Source organism: Chlorocebus sabaeus, chromosome 25 (assembly GCF_047675955.1).
Source record: "Chlorocebus sabaeus isolate Y175 chromosome 25, mChlSab1.0.hap1, whole genome shotgun sequence".
Lineage (NCBI taxonomy): Eukaryota > Metazoa > Chordata > Mammalia > Primates > Cercopithecidae > Chlorocebus > Chlorocebus sabaeus.
Genome location: NC_132928.1, coordinates 65,741,302 through 65,768,825, shown reverse-complemented (window position 1 = coordinate 65,768,825; position 27,524 = coordinate 65,741,302). Strand labels below are relative to the sequence as shown.

Sequence of the window (27,524 nt, the reverse complement as noted above, 5' to 3'; positions counted from 1 at the left end):
GGGTCACTGCAGCTGTGATCGCTTGGGGTCAGGTGACCAGATCCTTCTATCTCAGCCTCCTGAGTAGCTGGGACCACAAGTGTGTGCAACCCTGCCTGATTCATATTTTTATCATTTGTAGAGATGAAGCAGGTTCATTATGTTGCCCAGGTTGGTCTCAAACCCATGGGTTTAAGTGATCCCCTTGCCTTGACCTCCCAAAATATTGGGATTACAGATATGAACTACTTACTGTGCCCAGCCAGATATTTACAGTTTTAATGCTTGCATTTGGTTCCGTGATCCATTTAAAAATTTTTATTTAATTTTAAAATATATATTGTACATATTTTAGGGATATTCGTGATAATTTGATGCAATCATATAATCAAATCAACATAACTGGGATATCTATCACCTTAAATATTCTTTTATTTATGATAGAAATATTTGAATTATTCTAGCTATTTTGAAATGTACAACCGATTAATGTTAACTATAGTCACCCTACTGATTTATCAAACACCAGTTATTCTAAGTGTGTTCTTGTACCCATTAACAAACCTGTCTTTATCCCCACTTCCCCCAATCTTCTGAACCTCTGATAACTACTAATCTTCTCTCTATCTTCATGAGATCCACATTTTTAGCTCCCCATATGAGTGAGAACATGTGCTATTTGTCTTTCTATGCTGGTCTTATTTCACTTAACGTAATTACCTCCAGGTCCACCCACGTTGCTGCAAATAACAGGATTTTTTATGGCTGAATAATATTCCATTGTGTATATGTACCACATTTTCTTTATCCATTCATCTGCTAATGGACACTTAGGTTGATTCCATATTTTGGCTATTGGAAAAAGTGCTGCAATAAACATGGGAATGCAGATACCTTTTCAATATATTGACTTCCTTTCTTCTGGATATAAACTCAGTAGTGGAATTCCTAGAACATATATAGTTCTATTTTTAGTTTTCTGAGGAAATGCCATACTGTTATTCATAGTGGCTGTACTAATTTACTTTCCCACCAACGTTGGATGAGACTTCCCCTTTCTCCACATCCTCGCCAGCATGTGTTATTTCCTGTATTTTTATAAAAGCCATTCTAATTGGGGTGAGATGATAGCTCATTGTAGTTTTATTTGCATTTCTCTGATGAATAATGATGTTGAGTATTTTTTATGTCCATATTGACCATTTGTATGTATTCTTTTGAAAAATGTCTGTTCAGATTTTTTGCACATTTTTTAAATTAAATTAGTTGTTTTTTTGCTATTTAGTTATTTGAACTCTTCATATATTCTGATTATTAATCCCTTGTCAGATGGGTAGTTTACAAGTACTTACTTCTCCCATTCTGTGGATTGTTTTTTCTCCCAATTTGTTGATTGTTTCCTTTTGCTATGCTGAAGTTTTTAGCTGGATATAATCCCATTTTTCTGTTTTTGTTTTTGTTCCCTGTGCTTTTTGAGGTCAAATGCAAAAAATCTTTGCCCGCACCAATGTCCTGCAGCATTTCACAAATGTTTTATTCTAGTAACTTCATTGTTTCAGATCTAAGATTTGTCTTCAATCCACATTGATCGGATTTTGTGTAGGGTCAGTGAGCAGGATCTAGTTTCATTCTTCTGCCTCTGCTTATTTATTAAAGAGACTGTCCTTTCCTCCACTGTATGTTCTTGGAGACTTTGTCAAAAGCGAGTAGTCTATAAATGCATGGATTTATATCTGGGTCCTTCATTCTGTTGCATTGGTCTATATGTTTTTATGTCACTACCATGCTAATTAGGTTACTATAGCATTGTAGTATATTTTACCTTATTTACTTTATTTTTAACTTTTGTTTTGATTTGGGAATACATGTGAAGGTTTGTTGCATTGGTGAACTCATGTTGTGGGGGTTTGTTTTACAGATTATTTCATCACCCAGGTATTAATTAAGCCCAGTACCCAATAGTTATATTTTCTGCTCCTCTCCTTCCTCCCACCCTCTCCCTTGCATATCTACTTCAGATTTATACTACCTTAATTCTAATATGATAGGAAAACTTTACTCGTATAGCTGTATTCTTTCATTTTTATACTTGGTGTGTCTATATATGTTAGAAATCCAGTCACACATTTTTATGCTTAATATATGCATTTTTCTCTTTTAAAGAAGGCGAGAGAAGGAAGGTGGTATGGTTTGGCTCTGTGTCCCCACCCAAATCTCATGAAATTTTAATTCCCAGTGCCAGAGGAGGGAGCTGGTAGAAGGTGACTGGATTGTGGGGATGGATTTTCCCCATGCTGTTCTCATGATAGTGCGTTCTCATGAGATCTGATGGCTTAAAGTGTGTGACACCTCCTCCCTCTCTCCCCTGTTCATCCATGGTAAGATGTGCTTACTTCCCCTTTGCCTTCTGCCATGATTGTAAGTTTCCTGAGGCCTCCCAGCCATGCTTCCTATTAAGCCTGTAGAATTGTGAGTCAATTAAACTTCTTTTCTTCATAAATTACTCAGTCTCAGGTAGTTCTTTATAGCAGTGTGAGAACAGACTAATTCAATACAGAAATCAAACAAGTCTGTATTTATGGTGTTATATTAACTTTCATCTTTACCACTTTTTTGTTCTGTTCATTTCATAGTCTGTATTTGAGTCACCATTCACTGCATTATTTCACTTCCATTTCTCACTTCCATACAGCTTTGTTTCCACCAGTCTCCTTTGTGCTATTTTTTTAACCAATATATTACATTTCTATATGCCACAGGCCTAACAATGCAATTATATGTATATTGTTTTATACAATTACTCCTTAAATAAGAGAAGAAATGAAAAGAACGATTCAATTATACTGTCATTCATAATTACCTACATAATTACATTTTTCGGTGTTCTTGGTTTTTATGTGTACATAGGAATTACTTTCTGATGTCACTTGTGTTTAAACAAAACAACTTCCTTTCTTATTTCTTACAAGTTTGCTAGGAACGAAATCTCTCTGTTTTCATCTGGGTTGCTGTTGTTGTTTTTGTTGTTTTGGCTTTGTTTTTCAAAAATACTTTTACTGGATATAGGTTTTCTGGTGTTCATACTCTTTTATTCGGCACTTCAAATACATCTGTTTACTGCCTACTGACCCCCACTGCTTCTGATGAAAATGAGCTCTTAATCTTGTTGGAAATCCTTGTATCTGATGAATTGGCTTTCTCTTACTGCTTTTAAGGTTTTCTCCGTGCCTTTGTCTTTGAACATTTTGCCTATAATTAATGCATCTTAATATGGATCCTTTTATGTTTATCATTCTTGGAGTTTGTTGAGCTTCTTGAATGTGTAGGTTAGTGTTTTTCATCAAATTTGGGAAGGTTTTATAATTGTTTTCTCAAATTTTTGAATTTTATTTCTTTTTTTTTTTCTGATGCTCCCCTTATGTAGGTATACTTGATGGTGTCCTGCATTTCTCTGAGACTGTCTTCATTATTCTTAATTCTGTTTCGTCTCTGTTCTGCAGACTTTATCATCTCTATGATCTATCTTCAAGTTCACTGACTTTTTCTGGCCATCTCATGTCTACTGTTGGATTCTTTGTGTATTATTTATTTTAATTATTGTACTTTCAGTTTCAGAATGCCCATTTGGTTCTTTTAAATAATTTTCATTTCTTTATTGATATTTCCTGTGTGTTGAGTTATTGCCATCATCCTTTCTACTAATGATTTAAACATGGTTCCCTTTAGATCTTTGAAAATATTTACCAAAGTCATTTTGTAATCTTTTCTTGTTGTATACAACTTCTCATCCCCTGCAGGGCAGTTTCTATTGTCTACTTTTTATTTCTATAGATGAGTCACAACTTCTTGGTTTTATTTTTTTTCTTGATGTCTCATTTTGTTACTGTGGAAAACTGGAGATTTTAGATAATGTGTTGTAGGAACTCTAAATATTGACCCTTTTCCCTCTGAAGCCATTGTTTTTGTTGTCTATTTATTTACTTGTTTTTTAGTGACTCAGTTGGACTAATTTAGCGAAGTCTATATCCTCTGCAGTTCGCAGCCTCTGACGTTGGTCCTTACAGTTTCCAAACTTGGGCATGCACAAAATGTTTCTGACCACCAGCAATATCTGTGGTTTTAGCTATGCTCTCTTTAACGTTTTCTTTCTGATATCCCTGTTATTAACAAAATCTGGCTGTTCTGCTACTATTGGTATCAACCTCAGCTATTAGCCTCCACTAATTGCTAAGCAATAACCGCAATGTTTTCAACATACCTCTCACCCCAACCAGTCAGATCCAATTGAAGTTGAAGTCTGACCCTGGCAGGGGCCCTCTTTGAGGATTTCTTTGATGCTCCTGAGGGCAGAAAATTTGCATTGTGGAGAAGAGAATTATAAACTTGGTGGGAAACTCTTATCAGTTGCTCTAAATGGATCCTCCCTATAGCAGGAACGACACAAGTGTGTGTGTGTGTGTCTGTGTGTGTGTGTTTGTATTGAGGACATCTCATGTTGCTACCGTGCCGCGTCTACCGCCCAAAGCCAGAGAAGATGGAATTTGCCAATGCTCATCATCTGCCAAATCTAACCAGAATAAGTCTTCTACTCTATGATAATGAAGGAGATAGGAGCCACCACTCAGCTGCTGGGCTGATTTCACAACACAGAGCCATGCAGAAAAGGGAAACGAATCTCCTAACTACCTGTTACACTAGGATTCTTTCTTTCTTTCTTTCTTTCTTCTTTCTTTCTTTCTTTCTTTCTTTCTTTCTTTCTTTCTTTCTTTCTTTCTTTCTTTCTTTCTTTCTCTTTCTTCTTTCTTTCTTTCTTCTTTCTTTCTTTTTCTTCTTTCTTCTTTCTCTTTCTTCTTTCTTTCTTTCTTTCTTCTTTCTTTCTTTTTCTTCTTTCTTTCTTCTTTCTTTCTTTCTTCTTTCTTTCTTTCTTTCTTTCTTTCTTTCTTTCTTTCTTTCTTTCTTTTTTTCTTTCTTTCTTTCTTTGTTTCTTTCTTTCTTTCTCTCTCTCTCTCTCTTCCTTCCTTCCTTCCTTCCGTCTTTCCTTCGTTCCCTGCCTCCCTCCCTCCCTTCCTCCCTCCCTCCGTCCTTTCCTCCCTTCCCCCTTCCTCCCTCCCTTCCTTCCTTTATTTTCTTCTTCCTTTCCCCTTCCCTTCTCTCTTCCTTTCCCCTTCCTTTTCTTTCCCTTCCCCTTCCCTTTCCTCTTCCCCTTCCCCTTCCCCTTCTCTTTCTTCTTCCCCATCCCTTCCCTTCCTTCTTACTTCTTAATTTGCTAATGTCAGACCAATTTAACAGAGTCCTCTTTGGGAAGAGGTTTCCCCAAGTAGCATCATCTTTAGGGAAGTCTTATTTCCTATTTCTTTTCTCCTAGTGCCCTCCTAAATCCTTTCCCATTTCATAGTTTGTTGAAAGCCTATATTCCCGATAAACTCTTACCCTTTTTATGAAATTCTATCTAATTAAATCATCTATTTTTCATGAATCATCCATAATACTTATCTTGTGAATTCCTCTTTGACTCATAAAAACTCTGCGTTTCTCTTTATTTTTGGAAGTTGTTTCAACTGGGTATACAATTCTTAGTTGACAGTCTGTCAGTGCTTTAAAGCTGTCATTACATTATTTTCTAGATTGGATAGTTTCTCATGAAATATTTCATGTAATTATTTTCTTTGTTCCTCTGTATGCAATGTATTTTATTTTGGGTAGAAGGAGGGATATCTAGCTGCCCTAAAGATGTTCTTTTAATGTTTGACTTTTCACATTTTGAATATAATATATTTATAGATGTTTGTGTATGCATATGTGTTTATCTTGCTTGGTGATCTCTGGGGATTTTGGATATGTGTTTAAATGTCTCATTAATTTTAGAAAATCTTGGCCTTTATTATTTCAAATATTTCTTTTGCTTCATTTTTCTTCTTTTATGATTCATGTTGTACATATATTAGATCATTTGATATTATATCACAAATCTTGAATGCTCTATTATCTTTTCATCTCAGTTTTCAGTTTGTATTTCAGTATTGTATCTATTGAAATAATGTTTGTATAATTTTATTTTTGTTTTTTACGTACTGAAATTCAAGTCCACTTTTCACTCAGTTTTCTTTATACACGTTACCAAGGTTTTTTTAGTTATTGCATTGCCATTATATTTTTTCTCATAATATTCATTCTTTACTGAAACTCCTCATCTGTTTCTATATGCTGTCCACCTTTCCACTAGTCTTTAATATACTAGTCATAGTTACTGTAAACCCCCTATCTGAGAGTTTCAATATCTATCATATCTGCACATTGTTTTGTTGATTATTTTGTCTGTTAACAATGTATTGTTTTACTTACATTATTTTTCTTGCTCATAATTTTTGTTTGAAAATGAAACATCTTATGTAGGTCAAGAGAGACTCAGTTAAATAGTATTTATTTCTGGAAATAAGCACACGTCTGCTAGACATTTACTGTGAGGGATTTAGTCAGTCTATCTGGAGCTAGTCTGGGTTGAGTTTTGTTGTTGATCTAGAGTACCACTAGTTTCAAATTTCTGTAGCTTAGTTTGTGTTCAGTGAGGATCTGGGTAGGAATCTTCTGTGGCACTTATTGTTCCCCATCTCCCAGGTCTGCACCATAAAAAAAAAAAAAAAAAAAAAACACTTATCTCAGAAACTTTCCCTGCCCCAATCTTTCCTGTGAGCTGTGAGATCCATGGATAAGTGCCCACAAGTGCTGCAAGTTACTCTTGTATCACAGCAACTGTTTTTTTACTCTCCCTCCAGCCCACACTTGACTGTTAGCAATTTAAAAAATTAAGTGGAATTTTTTTCCTGCCAGCTTATATGGCATGTGCTCTGCCACTGGAAGGCATGTGCTTGGCTCCTACCTTTGTTGGAGACACCTGTCCTTCTTTAGATGTCAAGCAAGTTAATTGTCCTTTGACCTCGGCTCTCTAATGGGTTCAAGAAAAGTTATGATTTATAGATTATCTGGCTTTTTCTTGTTTTTAGGATGAGAACAATGCTCATTACATTGTTATACATTCCAAATGGAAACCGGAAGTTCTTAACGTGATATTATATTGAGCCTGGAGTAAATAAATGAGAAAGAGTAGGTGTCAGGGAGCTTTAGGTAGCAATGAGTAGAAGATAAGAGGCTCATGAATTTAGGAAAATTAGGAAATCCTGGGCATTTTGTTCTTGTATATACAATTTTATATGTTATAGTAGTAAAAAGATACAGATATTTATATTGCTCTATGACCTATAAGCTTCATAATAACCCTGTAAAAAATTACAATGTTCAACTTACATATATGGAGTTTAAATTGCTTTTTGATGACTTTGTGGAAATTAATTATAAAACAAGTAAGAAGCCTAGTTTGGGGCCTGATACATAATAGCTGTTAAATAATAAATGACAAGAGATGAATGAATGGCAAGGGTTAAATGGGAACTCTCTTTTTGCCTCACAAATCTGAAGGAAAAAAAATTCTTTATAAGTTTAACACATCTGGTATATTTATTAATGGAAATTATAACTATATGATTAGTAGTTGCTATGAAGTGTCTTTGTAATTTGGAAAAAAAGATGCTACTTTCACTAATATGTATTCTTTTTTCAATTAGATTTTCCTTTACTTTTTCTTTCAACTGGCACTCAAATTATCATGTTTTTCAGTGGCAATGTGTCTAACTCTGTTATGACCTTTATTAAATTTTAGAGGACTATCTGCTTATATGGTTGTCTCACTAAACTAAATGCTACCTAAGAAGAGAAGCTGTATCTAATTTATCCTTGTGGTGCCAGTTTCTAACATGCACCTGCACACAAAGTAGACACTCAATAAATGTAGTTGAAGTAAACTGTAATTCAAATGTGTTAAGTACATTGTAAGGATAGTAAATTAAAGTGTTTCCCCTGTGAAGGGGATCTAAAGTCTGTCCAGAGCAATCTTCCTTGCTGGACTTCACAGTGAAGTATCACACAAATGGTAGCTTTGAGGTGGGGGTAACTGGGTTGACCAGAGGTGCCACCAAGGAGTACCTCCATCTTCCTCATCCCTTTTTTTTTTTTTTTTTGAGACTGAATCTGGCTCTGCTGCCCAGGCTGGAGTGCAGTGGCGCCATCTCGGCTCACTGCAAGCTCCGCCTCCCGGGTTCACGCCATTCTCCTGCCTCAGCCTCCAGATTAGCTGGGACTGCAGGTGCCCGCCACCACGCCTGGCTAATTTTTTTTGTATTTTTAGTAGAGACGGGGTTTCACCATGTTAGCCAGGATGGTCTCAATCTCATGACCTTGTGATCCACCTGCCTTGGCCTCCCAAAGTGCTGGGATTACAGGCGTGAGCCACTGTGCCTGGCCCCCATTTCATTTTTTTAAAAACATGAAATTGTAATGTTTACTCAGTCTTATATAGCATGCTATCAATATGTTCTTGAACACTTCCAATTCCTTCTCTCCTCCACTTTCTACTTTTAAGTCTCTCATATATAGAAATTCCAAAGCCAGTAATTGCTGGAACAACCAAAAAATTCTTTCAATGAATAAAGTGCTCAAATGTCTACTAGGTTATTGGAGGGCAACTGGAAGTGATAATATGCCTTGTTCCTCATTCTTTTGTTTTTTGCTTCGTAGGAATGAGTTATGTGTCATTAGATAGGGAATGAAGTTACTACTTTTTCACCTAAGATTTTTTGCTTGACCTCTGATATCTGATATTAGAACTAGATCTTTTCCAATCTAGTTAAAAATTGAAGCATGTCTTTTCATTTTCTTTACATTTTCAGCAGGAGTCTGGATCTCACCTATGTTTCTACCTAATCATGATGTGGGCAGTTTTAGTTATTCAGCATTGGCTTGGAAATTCCATTTTTAAGCATTTGAATTCACTGGTGACATTTCTACAACAATCTGTATGTTCTGTTGGCAGGTAAAAGGGAATCAGGTTACTGGAGCAATTAAGTCAAATCTTAACTACATCTCTGAACAAAACACAGTATGCAGAGGCACCTAGAAAATTCATAAAGTGCTTTGCTAGAAACTTGAGACACTGTGAGGAAGACTTTTGTACACAGGCTAAAAGCCTGAATATTGGGGAGTTGTAAACACAGGTCTTTGAAGTAATCTTTACATCTACCTTTATTTTAAAAATTAACAAAAATTATTTCAACTTAAAACACCTCATTTGTGTGTCTACAAGTCAGTGGGTCAAAGTTATATTATAAAATAACATATCCTGACTATTTTAGAAAATATTTTACTTTTAATGGATAGTTGAGGCTTGTCTATTTAAATGATTTTAATTGAAACAACTGTTATCTGACTTTTGATTCAATTCCCTGTATGTAAAAATTAGCCACCTAATTGAGGGATGTGATTGTTCAAGGTCTTGGAACAACCTCACCACCACTGTCTCAGTCTCAACTCAGTTTAACAAATAAGTAAATCTTACTAAATCTGATTAGTAAATGCAATTATCAGGCCCTGTAGGGAATCCTAGGACTGAAAAATTCTGCCTAAGGAAAGAGTAAAGAGGAAGAGAGGAGATCATTTGACCGGATTTAGGGAACCAATCCTGTAGATGAAAATGGTTACTTATGTGTTTGAAAAGTAAGAATGAGAACAATTAAGACCATGGTTTGACAAGAAAGTATGGTTTGTATTGAACAAAAACAGAAGCCAAGGAGAAAAGAACAAGAAAAAGACGAAATATAAATTAAAGGGAAAACAGACAAAGAGAGAAACAGTGTTTGATAAAGTTCAACATATGGCATCCACAAGCATTTATTCATTCAACAGTCAGCTATTGAAGGCTAGGCATGGTGGCTCATACCTGTAATCCCAATATTTTGGGAGGTCACAGCAGGTAGATCACTTGAGGTCAGGAGTTCGAGATCAGCCTGACCAACATGGTGAAACCCTGTCTCTACTGAAATTACAAAATTAGCCGGGTGTGGTGGCACACACTTGTAATCCCAGATACTTGGGAGGCTGAGGCAGAAGAATTGCTTGAACCCAGGAAGTGGAGGTTGCAGTGAGCCGAGATGGTGCCGTTGCACTTCAGCCCGGGTAACAAGAGCAAAACTCTGTCTAAAAAAAAAAAAAAAGACAAAGAAAAGAAACCAACAACAAAACAAAAAACCAATCAGCTATTGAGAAATTATGTGCCAGATACACCAAAAACAGAACAAAACAAAAAGCTTCATGTTTACATAGTTATTTATATGTTTTTACAATATCTTAAGAGTGAGCTTTTTAATCTCTGATCTTTTTAGACAAAGAATGTAGTAATAGCTAACTACTATTAATTGAAGCAATATTATGTGGACTAACCACTTCACATTCATTCAATTCACACAGTAACCCAATGTTGTAATCAATGCTCCTTTTCTTGTGTTACAGATAACAGAACTGAGTTTATGAGGGGTTAAATATTTTGCCTAGGGCTACAAAAAACTGGAGGTAGGACTTGAGTATAAGTGTGGTTGACTTTAAAATCTCTGATTTCACAGCCCCCCCTCTTAATCACTGTGCAGTGTTGCGTCTCAAAGATGTGGATATCTGAAGAACTTGGCTGGAGTCATATAGCTGGTAAGTGATAGGAAGATCTGATTCTAAAGACATACTCATTCATTCATGTTATAGGAAGGCACTGGAAGTTGAAATCTAGTACTAGTTTTATCTTAGGTAAGGAATATATTGCCTAAGAATGAATTGGAACAAGAATATAGCTCTAGTTTGGGGAAATTTAAAGAAGACCTGATAGAAGCAACTTTTTAATTTAGAGATTCCACACAAATACCTTTCCTAGCCAGCTCTCTTCTCATTCCTAAAAAAAATAAAGGGTGAAGAGAAATGAAACTCATCAGAATGGTGAAAATTCCATGCAGAGAGTCTTCTTTGGGGAGTCTGGAAGTTTGTCATTCTTGGGAACACACTATTAAAAGAGCAGTATTCCTTGGATATCAAATCCCCTAAACCTTTATCAATTACCCTATTGGGCCAAATTATGACGGCCAGCTGGGGAAGCCCTGCTAGGATAGGGAAGATATGCAGTGTACAGCCTCTGGAGACACTCGGATAATGAGAGGCCACCAGCCAAACTCCTCTACTCCTGCCGAGCACTGCCTAGGACCTTCTCTATCCTAGATGGAGGGCTTCATGTAGCAATGCTGCACAAGATTTGGTCTCCAAAATAGCTTTGTGCGTCAAGATTTCTTGTTGATTAAGGACAGACTGAGTCTTCAGACAGGGCCAACACTGGTGTGTCTGGTACCTTTGCACAGCAGACAAAACGGGGACACATGTATGGCAGCCCTGCTGGCAAATAATATGTAAATAACTTGGCTAAAATAAAGATAATTCCCCTATCTATCGGCACTAAACTGATAATGGAACAATACTGTCAGTAGATGTGAAGGTACATCAGGTTCAGAGAAAGGCAGTCTTATAAAGACATTTTATGTGATTATCATCTTTACTTTGTCCTTTTCCTGATCCCATCTTTTTTCACTTTGCCACAGTTTACCAAACCAAGTCAGTACAACCATGAGCTCAAACCACAGGGACTCTCAGGTTGTGATCTGTAATTGTCAGTCTTCCCTTGGTCAATTGCGAGATATTCTTTTATCTCTCCAGGTCTCAGGATGCTCCTTGAGAAAAGCCTTTAGGACAAGGATCACTAAAATGAAAGAGCACATAGACACATCCCTAAAATAGTTTCAAACCTAAATTTTTGGTAGCTAAAGGACTTTAAAAATTCTTCTTAATTGGACTCTCAGAACAATTTTAAAATGTAAGGTCATATTATGTCATTTTACTCTTAAGAAAAATAACTTTCAGAGAGGTGAAGTTGCTCATTCAGATCACGAAAGATCTTTCAACTCTTACTCAGTGGACGTTGCATTACGTCATGCTGCCTCCCATTAGAAAATAAAGAAAGATGAATTTCATGATACTCACCAATGTGATTTTGGAATCAGCTTCCAACCCTTATACTTCTTTTTCTCCGTTTTTTTGTTCTTTTCTTACTCTTTCCACTTATGCCTTTCTTCCTTTATCTTTTCTTTCTGACCCTGGCTTGTTGTCATACTGATGCTCATGCTTACAAAAGTCAGATGGAAAAACCATTTGCTAGGAAAATGCCCTGAGAACCATCACTTTCACTTGGAATTTTTTTCTTACTGTTTAAAAATAATCTTTACACTAAATGATAGTTTTTTTAGGGTCTTTTAGTGCAGTAGTCTGGCAAAAGTTGGCTTCAATAATTTTTGTAGAATTGAATTGAATTGAATTAAACTGAGTAAAGGTCAGGCTTGACACTTAAACAGAAATTCAGAGTCAAAAGTGCCAGCCAGCCTGAACATTATAGCAGAGACAATCTGGCCCCAGCTTTTGCTAGTTTGAAGAGTGTTTTAATCTAATCTTGCATATGTTTTCAAAAATCAGCAAAACTGCCAAAATTCTGTTGGCATTGCCTTTCCCCAATTCACTACTGCCAGTCCCTCACTCTCTTAACATTCCCGTGTCTCTGTTCCATCAGTTTTCTAGCCTAAATGAACCAACTTTTGCCTGCATAAAAACACATTGCATTGTGTCTCAGATCAAAATCAGATCAAATCTTGTAACTCCAACCAAAAAAGTTGAGAAAGGAAGGGCTGAGAATAGTTAATTTAATTTAGGTCTGTGAAATTTAGCGTGCTCCTACTAAGTAACCTGCCTGCTGTGTGCACATGGTAGGTGATGTGGAGAGCAGGAAAAAAGAGTGAGAGGGGATAGGGAGGGGTCACAGAGGAATTGAAAAGGAAAACAATCTTTTGCATATGAGAGTAAAAGGTGGTCTCTTCATATTCAATACAATTCCCTTTCCTCCATCTCCATTTAATACGAGGATGTGTTTTAGATCCTTAAAATGCATCTTACCTACTAGTTTTTTGGTTATTTTTCTTAACTTTCATTGAATCCATTTTTGATTTTGTTTGTTGACCACATTGCCTGTTTATTTGCCTCACTTCGACCAGGGTGCTGGGCTGAGATGAGCTAAACGTTGATGGGTAGATTTTCTGGGCTATGTGGGACTACACTATCTGTTACTTACACATTCTGCTATAAGGGAGGTGGATAAAGAGAGCAATCATAAACAGATTTTTTTTAACCCTCTACCAGCATGTGATTGCTAAGAAAAAAAAGCAGCCAGGCTGGGCGCGGTGACTCATGCCTGTAATCCCAGCACTTTGGGAGGCTGAGGTGGGCGGACCACGAGGTCCAGAGATCAAGACAATCCTGGCCAACATGGTGAAACCCTGTCTTTACTAAAAATACAAAAATTAGCTGGGCATGGTGACACGTGCCTGTAGTCCCAGCTACATGGGAGGCTGAGGCAGGAGAATTGCTTGAACTCTGGAGGCGGAGGTTGCAGTGAGCTGAGATCACGCCACTGCACTCCAGCCTGGCAACAGAGTGAGACTCCATCTCAATAAATAAATAAATAAATAAATAAATAAATAAATAAATAAAAATTTAAAAGTAGTCATGATCTCACTGCATAGAAAAGAAGGTAGATGCCTAAGATCCTTCATTTCTCTCCTAGGAAAGTATGAGATATGATCTTTTTCAGAAAAAAAAAGAGAGATTTTGGGTGTAGGACCCAAATTTGGTTAGGATATCCTGGAGATTTGGGCTAGATAGGAGAAGACGACAGGACTAGCCCCAGATTCACATGCAAATTACAGAGGCTGATATGTGAAGCACTATCTGGGACCAAAGCCAGGTAGAAGAGACAAAAGTCAAGGAACCAAAGTTGCTGGAGGGAGAATAAGAATCTATCAAGTAAAAATGAATGAGTCTATCCATATTTGCAGTGACAGGGATAATTATTACCATAAACACTGCAGGAAATAAGTCACAAATTAATACATGTGGTCCTATTCACAAAAAAGTCCAAAACCATGCATGCCAAACCATATATTGTTAGGAATATATGCAGAGATGAAGTAGAACTGTAAATTAAACAAAAAAACAAGGCAATGATTTCAAATAGTTGTTTACTGTAGGGCAGGAATGGAATTAGAGAGTCATACAGGTAATTTTGAATATTTTGGTGATATTTTATTTTTAAGCTGGGTTTTTGGATATGTGGATTTTATTAATATTTTAACTATACGTGAACATTAATGTTTTCTGTATGTAATGTATATATGTGCATGTTTGTATATGCATATTTATACGTGTATATCTGTGTGTGTACCCAAGAGACCAAGAGAAAAATTCCTGTGAACCATACTTACTTAAAGTGTTTGAACTGAGGAGTATAGGAACTGCAGGCTGGGAAATGCCTTGAGTCATAGAATATAGTTATGGCCCCTTTCATAGGGTAGTTAGTGTTTTGTGCATGGGCAGGAAGAGTGCTGTTATGGTCAATGATCTGATTATATCATAAAATATGAGAGAAGAGGAAGAGAACCTAGAGGTAAACAGGAAAAAAAAAAAAAAAGAAAAAGTGAAACTTAGATTTTATAAAGTTTGTAAAAAAAATGCTTCTTTAATCTTTTCATCATAATGTACAATTACCTGCTCTCTAAAGATTAATAAATAGATATTTATTTTATAACAAAGCCTATACCTCTATGGCACTTAGAAGGTACTCTGAAAAATATAGAAATAAGTAAGCACTATTTATACACTTCATCCTGGTTGAGAGTTTTTGTAAAGTGTAGATTGGCTCAGGTATATTGCATGGTGGAACCTCAGCATCAAGGTCTGGAGAGGACAGGAAGGACTTGGGAGTAGACACCGCAAAGCTTTGGGATAAGGACCTATGGAAGCATGGCCTTGACCCCTAAAGAGACTGTTGGCAGATCCCATACAGAGTGTGGAAGAAATCTGGCAAACTCAAATTAGTGTGGGGTAAATCTTGCTATTGGAGTTGGGAGGTGTCCCACCCAGCAGGCAGTACAAAGAAGTGCCAAGAATTACACAGGCACTGAGATTATACCTGTATTAGTCTTTTTACACATTGTTGATAAAGACATACCCAAGACTAGGTAATTCATACAGGGAAAAGGGTTTGATGGACTTACAGTTCCACATAACTGGAGAAGCCTCACGATCATGGCGGAAGGCAACAAGGAGCAAAGTCACATCTTACACAGATGGCAGCAAACAAAAAAGAGAGCTTTTGCAAGGAAACTCCACATTATAAAGCCATCAGATCTCATGAAACTTATTGACTATCATGAAAGCAGCACAGGAGAAACCTGCCCCTTTGATTCAATCACCTCTGACCAGGTCCCTCCCACAACATGTGGGAATTAAAGATGAGATTTGGGTGGGGACACAGCCAAACCATATCAATATCCTACTTGCTAACAAGTTAGACTGCTACAGTTTTAAGGATGTTAGCAGAAGACATGGTACACCTGAGTCATGGATTAGAGGCTCACACCAAAAGCAGTAGCCAGAGCATCAATATTTGTGCTAGGTTCCCTGATGCTTAGTTCCCAAGAGCAATGCAAAGAGGTCCATGTGTCACCTGCATGTGCCATGAATTTTGTAACAGGAGAGAAACTTTGTGTTTAGGAACCTAAGAATGCCTGCCCATTATTCCAGAGGCTTCATATGATTCACATGAAGATGCTGGATCTAAGACACTAGGGTTCTTAGCTCCAGAAAAATTTTCTGTCTTCGAAATAAGGCGTGGAAGGAACACCAATGCTGAACTCAGTATGACCCATACAGGGTGGGTCAATAGATATCTCAATGGTAATCAGTTTGGCCTAATGACTGAAGGTCCTTTGCCTAATATATTCTTCTGGGTAAGGTATTTTAGGACTTTTGTATCATCATGGATATTTTAAAGAATTCAGTAATGGCAGACATTAGATTTCTGTCCACCAAGGAATCTGGGAGTTTAGAGCCCAGATTGAATTAAAAAAAAATGAAACAGGTGAAAATGTATTGCTTGCTAGTTTTGTGCTATAGAATGATGTCTGTGAGAAATCCAGAAGAAGGGGGAAAAGGCAGGTAGGAAGTATTGTAACTTTATTTTATAGAAGTATGTAGCGCTGAAATCTAGTTCCTGAGATTATAGATCTATTGGCCACAAAACTTATTCCAAATGGGTAGATAACATTGTAGGACTTCTTATATATTATATATTCTTGTCAGGATGGCTCAAGCTTACAAATGAGGTTGAGTCTGAAAACATTTACCTATTTAACTACAGGAAATCTAAATTAGGGATATAAGGGAAAGACAGGATTAAGGCAAAGACTAAAGGATTTTTCCGTGTGACTTTCATACCTACCAAGAGTTTTAGACCTAGATTATCTGGGAATTGGTTTATAGTTATTTGTCAATACTTCAAAAAAAAGTTATAATTAGCATGATTATGAGTCAACAAAAGCCAAACCACTGTTCAGAAGATGGTGTAATCTGATGGTTTAAAACCTTTTAGGGGAACAAGAACATTTAGAATATGTGTGAAAACTATGCAACTTCTCTTTGGCAACTGCGTTGAATTTTATCTACAATTTAGGGGCTTTGAGGGTCCCATGGACTTTATTCAACCAGATATTTCCAATTTTAGTGTGTTATTAAAGCACTTCAGAGTGCTTATGAAAATGTAGAATCACATGCTCTACAACCAGAAAGAACAGTACATTGGATGTAGAATAGGAAACTGAACCTAACCACTTCAGGAATAATTGATCAATTCTGATGCAATTGAGCCACGTACCACACTTGGAGGAAGAATATCCTCAATATTTGTGGCCCCCTTCAAAAAAAAAAAAAAGAAAACAAACCATTGTCTAAATGCTAAATGGCTTTAAGACTACTTATGAGGTAACTATTCTTCCAAAGTCAAGTTCCCCCTTCCCTTTATATATATCCTTGGTAATCTCATAGACTGATATTAGATTCCAGAGTAATCCTAGTCCAAGGTGGAGTTGGTGAGGTTTGGTAACAAGATCAGGTGCACTAAAACTGAGGGATTCTTCACTCACAACTTCCAGATGGAAGCCACATTGGGCATATTTGAGTTTCAGGGCACATGAGAACCAGAAGTCTGAAACTCTATCCAAACTGTCTATTCCCTTTTTTAGCCTCAGCAATAGCAAAGCAGTTAGTCTGCTTACATGTGAGTCTAAATGGAAAATAAATCTATTCTTTCTGTTCTTGTTTACCTTGGACCTAAAAGCTGGCAGTAGTTCATCAGTTTTCTGCAAAAAATTCCACTTTATTGTGAAGACAGCTGCATGGACTTTGTGTCCTATAATAACATCTTCATAGACAGCCACAGCAACAATTGTGTAGAGCAGCCCCTGATCCATGATTACTCTGCAATGATTATTTTTGGTTTTGTCAGTCACTTCCTAAAACCGGATCTTCCTGGCATCTTTCCACTCCATGTTGTTCTGTGTGAGCTGCAGCTGCATAGCTAGAGCTTACATCCAACTTCAACACATATTCGTGGTGTTTATATTAGGGAAAATTCTGTGATTTTCTTATTTATTCAGTGGACAATAATAGTATGTAATGTGAGGGAGTTGAAATGCCAGAGGGAAAAGTTACCAATAAATAAGAATTCTGATAAAGATATCCTATAACTAGATGGCAAAACATAAATGTATAAGTCTTGCTTTCGCTTGTTGTTATTTTAAAAAGTTATTCTGGGAAGATTGAGAGTGAGGTGTGAAGCAATTGGCTTGGCTGATTAGAAGGGTCCAGAACAAGAAAATCTGGCTATGCAAGATGGTTCTGAGAGATGCCTTACATTGATCAAGTAAGAGGTTAAAATGAGGCAGGAATGAATGCATCAGTCATGAAACAGGTTTCTGATACAGAGGAAACATTTTCAGAAGTGTTGAAGGCAGAAAAGGTAAACTAAGTACCTCTCAGGAAAGATTGATTCAGCATATCAGAAAATTTTTAAGAACCATATTAGCTGCAGGAGGCCACAACACTGATAATGCTAACTGTCCTCATTGATTTATTCATTCAGTCAGCCATTTTACAACTATTAATCAGGCATCCACTGTTGGTAGGCTCCCCAATAAGTACTGTATATACAGTGGTAAACAAGACAGAAAACATTACTTCCGTCATAGGCTTTAGAATGTAGCATGGAAAAGAAAGAACTAGAGAGGTTGTTTAGAATAAAGTATGTGGATAGAGAAAATCAATAACTCATGTATCCATTGAACAAATATGACATTTACAGTAAGGAGACTTGTAGTCACTTAGAGTTTTGGAGAAAGTGTACTCAAAAGTAAAGTTCAATAATGTGAAGGATAAATATGGATTTTTGAACTGTAGGAATGAAATGGTAGAGAGGTAGGGGCCGGATTTGGAAAGCAAAGGAAGTGAAGGAAGCATATTCTAGGCACAGTGAATAGAACTGCCTAATAGTTGAGAGAGTTCGGGTTTTCAAAGACTAAAAGATTACCATAGTTAAGACATAGATTGTATTGAGGGGAATTGAAAAAGAATGAGATTGAAGAAGTCAAAATTGAAATTATAAATTTTTACTTGTAATTCACTTAATCAACTTTTTTATTCAACAAATACTTCATGTGAAAACAAAAAGCTATAAAGAATAGGAATAGGATGATGAATTTTGTTTAAATACCACATTATATAATTATTTACTTCATTTGAGCCTCACCATAAGCGTATAGTTAGATAAAATAACCTGTTTGGGACTTCTGACCTAAATAACTGTATAGTAATAAATTTGAACTCTTTCAAGCTGCGAAATTTGTAGTAATTTGTTATGGCATGAATAGAAATCTAATACAATTTTGTATAGCAAATATTTCTTTATTAGTCAGTAGTATTTCGCAGTATCAATATTTCAGATATATATTAACGCTCCTTTTTTTTTTTTTGAAATGGAGTTTCACTCTTGTTGCCCAGCCTGGAGTGCAATGGCAAGATCTCAGCTCACCACCTCACCACAACCTCTGCCTCCCGGGTTCAAACGATTCGCCTGCTTCAGCCTCCCAAGTAGCTGGGATTACCGGCATGCGCCACCATGCCTGGTTAATTTTGTATCTTTAGTAGAGACAGGATTTCTCTACGTTGGCCAGGCTGGTCTCGATCTCCCGACCTCAGGTGATCTGCACGCCTCGGCCTCCCAAAGTGCTGGGATTACAGGCATGAGCCACTGCACCCAACCAATGCTCCTATTTTTAAGCATCTAAGGTGTTTCTCACTGTTCAACTATTACAAATAAAACTGTGGTGATCATTCTTTTACAAGACTTTTGTCATCATATGCTTTCATTTTTTATGGAAAAGTACCTAGGAGTAGAATTGCTGGATCATACAGTTGGCTTGTGTTTAGTTTTAAGAAAAATTGTCGGAAATTTTTTCAAAGTATTTGAACTATTTTATGCTCCCACCAACAGTCTATGGAGTTGCAGTTGCTCTACATCTTTGTCCACATTTGGCGTTGTCATTCTTTTTTATTTTAGATATTCAGGTGAGTGTGAGTGTTTATATAATCTGAATACAATTCTCTGTGAGATGTATGTATTGTGAATATTTTCCCCAAGTTTGCTGTTGCCTGCTCTTTTTCTTAATGGTATCTTGGGATGAGAGAAAGTTTGAATTATGAAGCCTAATTTATGAATTAGGTCACGAGGATCTGTCTAATACTCCTTTGTCTAAACCCAAGTTTCACCTATAAAAGCTCCAAGGTTTCGGCATTTATATTTAAGTCTATAATCTATTGCAAATTAACTTTTGTGTATATAGCAAAGTTCATTTTCTTCCATATAGATATCCAGTTATTTTAGCATCATTTGTTAAAAAGACTTTTGTTCCTCATTATTCTAGTGCATTATCAAAAAATCAAATGTCATATAACTCTATTTCTGTGTTAACCCTTTTACATTCACTTATTTTCCAAACTGTATGCCAGCATCACACTATAATGATTATTTTGGCTTTGTAGAAATATTAAAATCAGGTAGTAAATAGCTGTTCTTTTTCAAATTTTTTTTTTGTGAACAATATGCTTGCTTCCATATATCACATTTTGTATTTTGTGTATTTGATGTATTGCATTTGTATTATCATTCAGTTGATGTTTACAATGCTTTGTTTTACTTCTTTGGCCATGAATTATTTGGAAGTGTGTTGTTTAATTTCCAAATGCTCGAGGATTTTACACATATATTTATTTTATTGATTTCCAGCTGAATTTTGTTGTGATTAGAAAACATTCTCTAAATGATTTCAAATTTTTTTAACTAAAGAGATTTGTTTTATGGTCCAGTATAAAGTCTATCTTTGTGAATCATCATGTGCACTTGAAAAGAATGTACATTCTGTAGTTGTAAGATTTTTTTAAGGTTCTATGAATATCAAAAAGGTAATTAATACTGTTAATTGGATCATCACTTCTCTTCAGCCTGAATAACTTTGTTATTTCTTGTAGGATAGGTTTTAGCTTTCTTTTATCTAAAATATTTTCATTTTCTTTCATTCTCAAGCAATATTTTTACTACACATAAAAATCTGGGTTGATAGTTTTTGATATCAGCGTTTTAAAGCTGTATTTTATTATCTCTGGCCGCCACAATTTCTAATCAGAAGTTAGCCATTAATTGTTTTGTTGTTCCCCTTCATGTAATTTTTAGTTTTTCTTTTGATGCTGTCAGTATTTGCTCTTCATCTTTTTTATTAATTTTTGACACGATGTACCAAGGCATGACTGTTTTCATGTGTATTTTGCTAAAGGGTCATTGCATATCTAGAAATAGCAAATTAGAGCCTTAAGTCGAATTTGGGACACATTCAGCCATTACTTTCTGAAATATTTTTCTTGGTTCATCCTATATCTCCTTTCCCTTGGGACTCTGATTGTATATATGTCAGTCTGACATTATCTAATAGGTCCTTGACATTTTATACTTATGTATATATACTCATTCTCAATGCTGTTTGAATTGTGCAATTTCTATTAATATATTAGGTTGGTGCAAAAGTAATTGCTGTTTTTGCCATTACTTTTGCACCAACCACAATTACTTTTGCACCAACCTAATAGCTAACATTAAACATTTCCACTGTCATCTTCATTAACTTATTTTCAAAAGAAATTCTAATATGTTATTTCTCAGTTCTAGAATTTTCACTTTTTTTTTTCTTTTTGAGACAGAGTGTTGCTCTAGCACCCAGGCTAGAGTGCAATGGCATAACCATGGCTCACTGCAGCCTCTACTTCCTAGGTTCAAGCGACCCTCCTACCTTAGCCTCCCTAGTAGCTGGGACTATAGGCACAGGCTACCATGCCAGGCTATGTTTTTAAATTATTTTTTTGTACAGATGAGGTCTCACTATGTTGCCAGGATTGGTCTTGAACTCGTGGGCTCAAGCAATCCTCTTGTCTTAGCCTCCCAAAGTGCTGGAATTACAAATGAGCCAATGCACCTAGTACTATTTTATTCTATCTATTTATCTGCGAATATTCCCTACATTTTTCATGTATTGCAACCCTATTTTATTTAATTTCATTGAAAATAATTTTATTAACTACTTGTGAAAGCTTTCCTGCCCATTCCAACAATTCTGTAATTTTAGAGTTGATCTCAATTTATCTTTTCTCTTGAGACTGAGTAATGTAAGGTAATTTTGAATTACATCTGAACTTTGTGAACATTAAGATGCTGCAATTTGGAATTCTATTTTTTTTTTGTTTACAAAAAGTGTATTTTGTTTTTGTTTTTGTTTTTTGAAATTTTAGCAAGCACTTTAGCTGGTTGGACATAAACTGCTGTTTTTCAGGTGATATTTTCTTTTTCTTTTTTTTCTTTTATTTGAGACAGAATTTCACTCTGTCACCTGGGCTGGAGTGCAGTGATGCAATCTTGGCTAACTGCAACCTCCACCTCCTGGGTTCAAATGATTCTCGTGCCTCACCCTCACAAGTAGCTGGAATTACAGATATGCTAATTTTTGTATTTTTAGAAGAAACGAGGTTTCGTCTTATAGGCCAGACTAATCTTGAACTCCTGACCTCCAGTGATCTGCACTCCTCGGCCTCCCAAAGTGCTGGGATTACAGGCAAGGGCCACTGCGCCTGGCCCAGATATTTTCCATTTTAATTCAAATATTCTGTCTTTATCTGGGCTTCTTTTTATTCACTTATATTTATTTATTTAATTTGTAGAGATGGAGTTTCATCATGTAACCCAGGCTGGTCTTGAACTCCTTGGATCACACAATTCACCGGCCTCAGCCTTCCAAAGTGCTGGGATTATAGGCATGAGGCACCACAACTGGCCTTATCTGAGCTTCTTAGTATGTGCTCCATCCATGCATCATTCAGAAGTAAGCCAAAGATTGTCAGGCAGAATTTGGAAATCTCCCTATTCTTTCCTTCAAGGGATTCTGTGTCCCTACTCTCACTTCAGTAGCCAGTTTTTCAGCCTTGGTCCTCTGGTTACCCAAGCGAGAAAACCTGTAATTACTTTTTATTGTTACCTCTAACACCTACACCGTTTTGACCGTGCCTGCCTTCATACTAAGAGTAGTCACAACTGCCTTCCTCTAAGTATGGACACCCCACCAGAAGCTATTTCTGTTCACTTTCAGTGCTTTCAGATAGTCTCTTTTTTGTATTAATGTATGTCCAAAGTTTATAGTATTAAATGAGGATGAATGGGTTCATTAGTATCTTACTCATCACTAAAAACAGAAATCCTCTCTTTACATTTTTAACCACAGGTTGAGCATCCCAAATCTCAAAAGCTCCAAAACCCAAAATTTTTGGACACTGACTGGGCCCTCAAAGGAAATGGTCATTGAAGCATTTCAGATTTCAGATTCATTGATTTGGAATGTTCAACTAGTAAGTATAATGCAAATATTTCAAAATCTGAAGAAAAAAAAGAAATCTAAAACACTTTCAGTCCCAGGCATTTTGGATAAGGGATATTCAACCTTTATTTCCTCTTAGTGGTTCCTGTTGGCATTAGAACATACATATTTCAGTTTTCATGGTCTAATTAAAGTTTATACTGTACAATTTTCTGTAAAATGTAGAAACCTTATAACTATAGCAGCCTATTTATCATTCCTCAATTTTTAGTTCTATATTTGTTACAGGTATGAAATCTATATACTTCATAATCCTTAGAAGGCAATGCTGTTTAGTAAAATATTATGAAAAATATATCTAATAATTTAACAAAATTATAAGAAAAAGTAGTCTTTTATATTTACATAGATATTAGTTTTAAATTTGTTCCTATTATTTCCCTTGAGTCTGAAGAATGTTTTTTTCCTTTCCTTGTAAAGCAGCTATGCTTACAACAAATTTTCTCCTTAATTATCTGAAAATGCCTTTATTTCAAATAAATTCTTAAATTGTATTTTTGTTAGATATAGAGCTTAAGTAAACAGGTTTTTTGGGTTTTTTTTTTTTTCTTTGCACTTTAAAGAAAAAATACCTTGGCAATGAATTGTGTGTTAGAAAATCTCAAGAAAGGAAAAGAAACATTTTTAAAAAACTGAATGGAAATCCCAGAATTAAAAGAATATCTAAAGTAAAAAAATAAATCACCAGAAGGACTTATAAGCATAATGGAGATTAAATAAAAACAAGTTGGTGAAAATAAAAGGAGTACAGAAATTATTTAATCTAAGAAGAAAAAGATTTATGGTATCGGAGGGGAAAACAGTCTCAGTGACCTATGGGATAATATTAAAAAGTTAACATATTTTTTAACTGTAGTCCGAGCAGTCAAGAAAAAGAGGACAGAGAATGAAGCAGATGGCCAGAAGAGAGTTGCAGTAGCTACTTTAAAATTCTATTTCCTAATTCAAATTATGAATCATTTAATGGTTGGTCCCAGTCATCTGTATTTTTACTAGAGACTGAGTCACATTTTCCTAGTTCTGTACATCTCAATTTGAATTGCATTCCAACCATTACACATATTATCTTGTATAAACTCTGGTTTGTGTTATAGACTTTAAAAAGTGTTGATGTTTTTGCTGTAGCAGGCAATTAAATTGGTTGAATTCAAATTCAAATTTTTGTGTTCGGGATAGCTCTTCTAATCTTAGTTCAGATCATTTGCTTTTATCTGAGTTGCTTTGAATCAACTTCCTGCATGTATGGTTCAGAGGACAGCCAGAGATTTAGGAAGAGATTGTATACCAAATTTAGGATTTTTTCCTCTGGCTCTCTCTTTTCTGAATTGCCCCCCTCACTTCTCAGTTCTTAGCCAAAACTCTGGCCTCTGATTCTTCAGGTCAGAAAGACTCTGATTGTCCATAGGTGTTTTAGCGGCCAGTTGCAGCACTGTCTTTGGCCATCCCACAGGATAAAACCTATAACAACAGGAAAATCACTCTACGCTAGTTTCTCTTCAAAAATGTGTTTTATCCTCAGAATCTGTTTGCTTTTTTTCTCTCCCCAGGATTGCCAAATTGCTGTTTTATTTATTTTTGTCAGAGTTTATAGGTTTGTTTTCCCTGTGAAATTAGGGTCTGTACACAGCTGTATTTAGAACCTACTCCCTCATTTTTGATGGATTAGAAAATGTGTTTTGAGAAAGTTGAAGTCCCTGGTTATATTATTTTCTTTGATGTCTAGCTATATTTCTAAAATTGGATTTTCTTGGAGATAACACTTTTCTCCTCGTAATATATTTCCCTTTTAGTGTAAGATGGTTTACTCTGGATTTGATTACAACCAAGATTCTTAATAATACAGAATGTTTTTTTAATGTTAAGAGTACATAGTAGGTATATATATTTATGGGATACATGAGATATTTTGATATAGGCATGCAATATATATTGATGATATGGTAAATGTAAATCTGTCATCTTAAGCATTTATACTCTGTGTTACAAACAATCCAGTTATACTCTTTTAGTTATTTTTAAAGTATACAATAAAATTATAGGCTATACTCATGCTATTGTGCTATCGAATACTAGATCTAATTTTTTTTTTTTTTTTTTTTTAGTGTTTGAGTCGGAGTCTTGCTCTGTCGTTCAGGCTGGAGTGCAGTGGTGCAATCTTGGCTCACTGCACCCTCTATCTTCTGGGTTCAAGTGATGCTCTTGCCTCAGTCTCCTGAGTATCTGGGACTACAGGTATGTGCCACCATGCCTGGCTAATATTTGTATTTTTAGTAGGGATAGGGTTTCACCATGTCGGCTGGGCTGGTCTTGAACTCCTGACTTCAGGTGATCCACCCACCTCAGCCTCCCAAAGTGCTGGGATTATAGGCGTAAGCCACTGCTCCCGGCCCTAATTCATTCTTCCTAACTACATTTGACCTCCGTAAGCATCCCTACTCCTCCTTCTACACACCCTACTATCATTCTCAGCCTCTGATAACCATTCTTGTCTATCTCCAAGAGTTCAATTGGTTTAATTTTTGTCTCCCACAAATAAGTGAGAACATGCAAAATTTGTCTTTTTGTGCCTGACTTATTTCACTTAACATAATGACCTTCAGTTCTATCCCTGTTGTTGCAAATGACAGGATCTAATTCTTTTTTATGGCTGAATAGTACTCAATTATGTATACGTACCACATTTTCTTTGTCTGTTTACCTGTCGATGGACACTTAAGTAGCTTCCAAATCTTGGCTGTTATGAGCAGTGCTACAATAAACATGGGAGTGCAGATATCCCTTCAATATATTGATTTCCTTTCTTTTGGGTATGTACCCAGCTGTATTAGTCCATTTTCACACTGCTGTAAAGAACTGCCTAAGACTGGGTAATTTATTGTTGGGAGCGAGCCCCCCAAAATCTGGCCATAAACTGGCCCCAAAACTCGTCATAAATAAAATCTCTGCAGCACTATGACATGTCCTTAATGGCCCTAACACCCAAGCTGAAAGGCTGTGGGTTTTCAGGAATGAGGGCAAGGAACACCTGGCCCGCCCAGGGCGGAAAACCGCTTAAAGGCATTCTTAAGCCGCAAACAAAAGCATGAGCGATCTCTTAAGGTTGTGTTCCTGCTGCAGTTAATTCCGCCAGTCCCTTCGTTTCCCATAAAGGATACTTTTAGTTAATTGAGTATCTATAGAAACAATGCTAATGACTGGTTTGCTATTAATAAATATGTGGGTAAATCTCTGTTCGGGGCTCTCAGCTCTGAAGACTGTGAGACCCCTGATTCCCCACTTCACACCTCTATATTTCTGTGTGTGTATCTTTAATTCCTCTAGCGCCACTGGGTTAGGGTCTCCCTGACCAAGCTGGTCTCCGCAATTTATTAAAAAAAAAAAAAAGAGAGAGAGAGAGAGAGGTTTAATTGACCCACAGTTCTGTAGGCTGTATAGGAAGCATGGCTGGGAAGCCTCAGAAAACTTACAATCATGGCAGAAGGTGAAGAGGAAGCAGGCACATCTTTACCATGGCAGTGCGTTAGATAGTGAAGGGGGAAGTGCCACACACTTTCAAACAACCAGATCTCTTGAGGACTGACTCACTATCAAGAGAACAACAAGGGTGAAGCCCACCCCTATGATTCAATCACTTCCCACCAGGCCCCTCCCTCAACATGTGGGGATTACAGTTGGAGATGAGATATGGGTAGGGACACAGAGCCAAACCTTATTTACCAGCAGCAGTAGCTCTACATTTAGTTTTTCGAGGAACATCCAAACTGTTCTCCATAGCGGTTGTACTAATTTACATTCCTACCAACAATGTACTAGGGTTCCCCTTTCTCCACATCCTTGCCAGCATTTGTTATTGCCTGTCTTTTGGATATAGCCATTTTAACTGAAGTAGAAGGATAGTTCATTGTAGTTTTAATTTGCATTTCTCTAATCATCAATTATGTTCAACACATTTTCATATATGCCTGTTTGCCATTTGTATATCTTCTTTTGTAAAATGCCTATTCAGATCTTTTGCCCATTTTAAAATAAGATTATCAGTTTTTTCCTATAGAATTGTTTGAGCTCATTATATATTCTGATTATTAATTCCTTGTGAGATAGATAGTTTGATACTATTTTCTCCCATTCTGTGTAATTATCTTCATTTTATTGATTGTTTCCTTTTCTGTACAGAAACTTTTTGACTTGATGTCAATTTTTGCTTTGGTTGCTCATTCTTGTGGGGTATTACTCAAGAAATTTTTTCCCAGACCAATGTCCTGTAGAGTTTCCCCTATGTTTTCTTGTAGTAGTTTCATAGTTTTGGGTCTTAGATTGAAGTCTTTAGTCCATTTTGATTTAATTTTTATATAAGGCAAGAGATAAGGGTCTAGTTTTATTCTTCTGCATATGAATATCAGTTTTCCTAGTATCATTTATTGAAGAGAGTGTCCTTTCCCTCAATGTCTGTTCTTGGTCCCTTCGTCAAAAATGAATTCACTGTAGATGTATAGATTTGTTTCTGGGTTCCCCATTCTGTTCCATTGGTTTATGTGTCTGTTTTTATGCCAATATCGTGCTGCTTTGGTTACTATAGCTCTGTAGTATAATTTGAAGTCAGGTAATGTGATTCCTCCAGTTTTGTTATTTTTGCTCAGGATACCTTAGGCTATTCTGGGTCTTTTG

The 27,524-nt window shown here is 36.3% G+C and overlaps 1 long non-coding RNA gene across 1 annotated transcript in view; it reads left to right on the top strand.

Moving 5' to 3' along the window:
• The first annotated feature begins 22,710 nt into the window (after nt 1–22,710).
• LOC140710214 (uncharacterized) overlaps nt 22,711–27,524 on the top strand; it is an 84,331-nt gene continuing 79,517 nt past the window's right edge. The window contains exons 1-2 of the long non-coding RNA XR_012091149.1: nt 22,711–22,830; nt 24,962–25,091. This is a non-coding gene — a long non-coding RNA (uncharacterized lncRNA). The remainder of the gene's footprint in view (nt 22,831–24,961; nt 25,092–27,524) is intronic.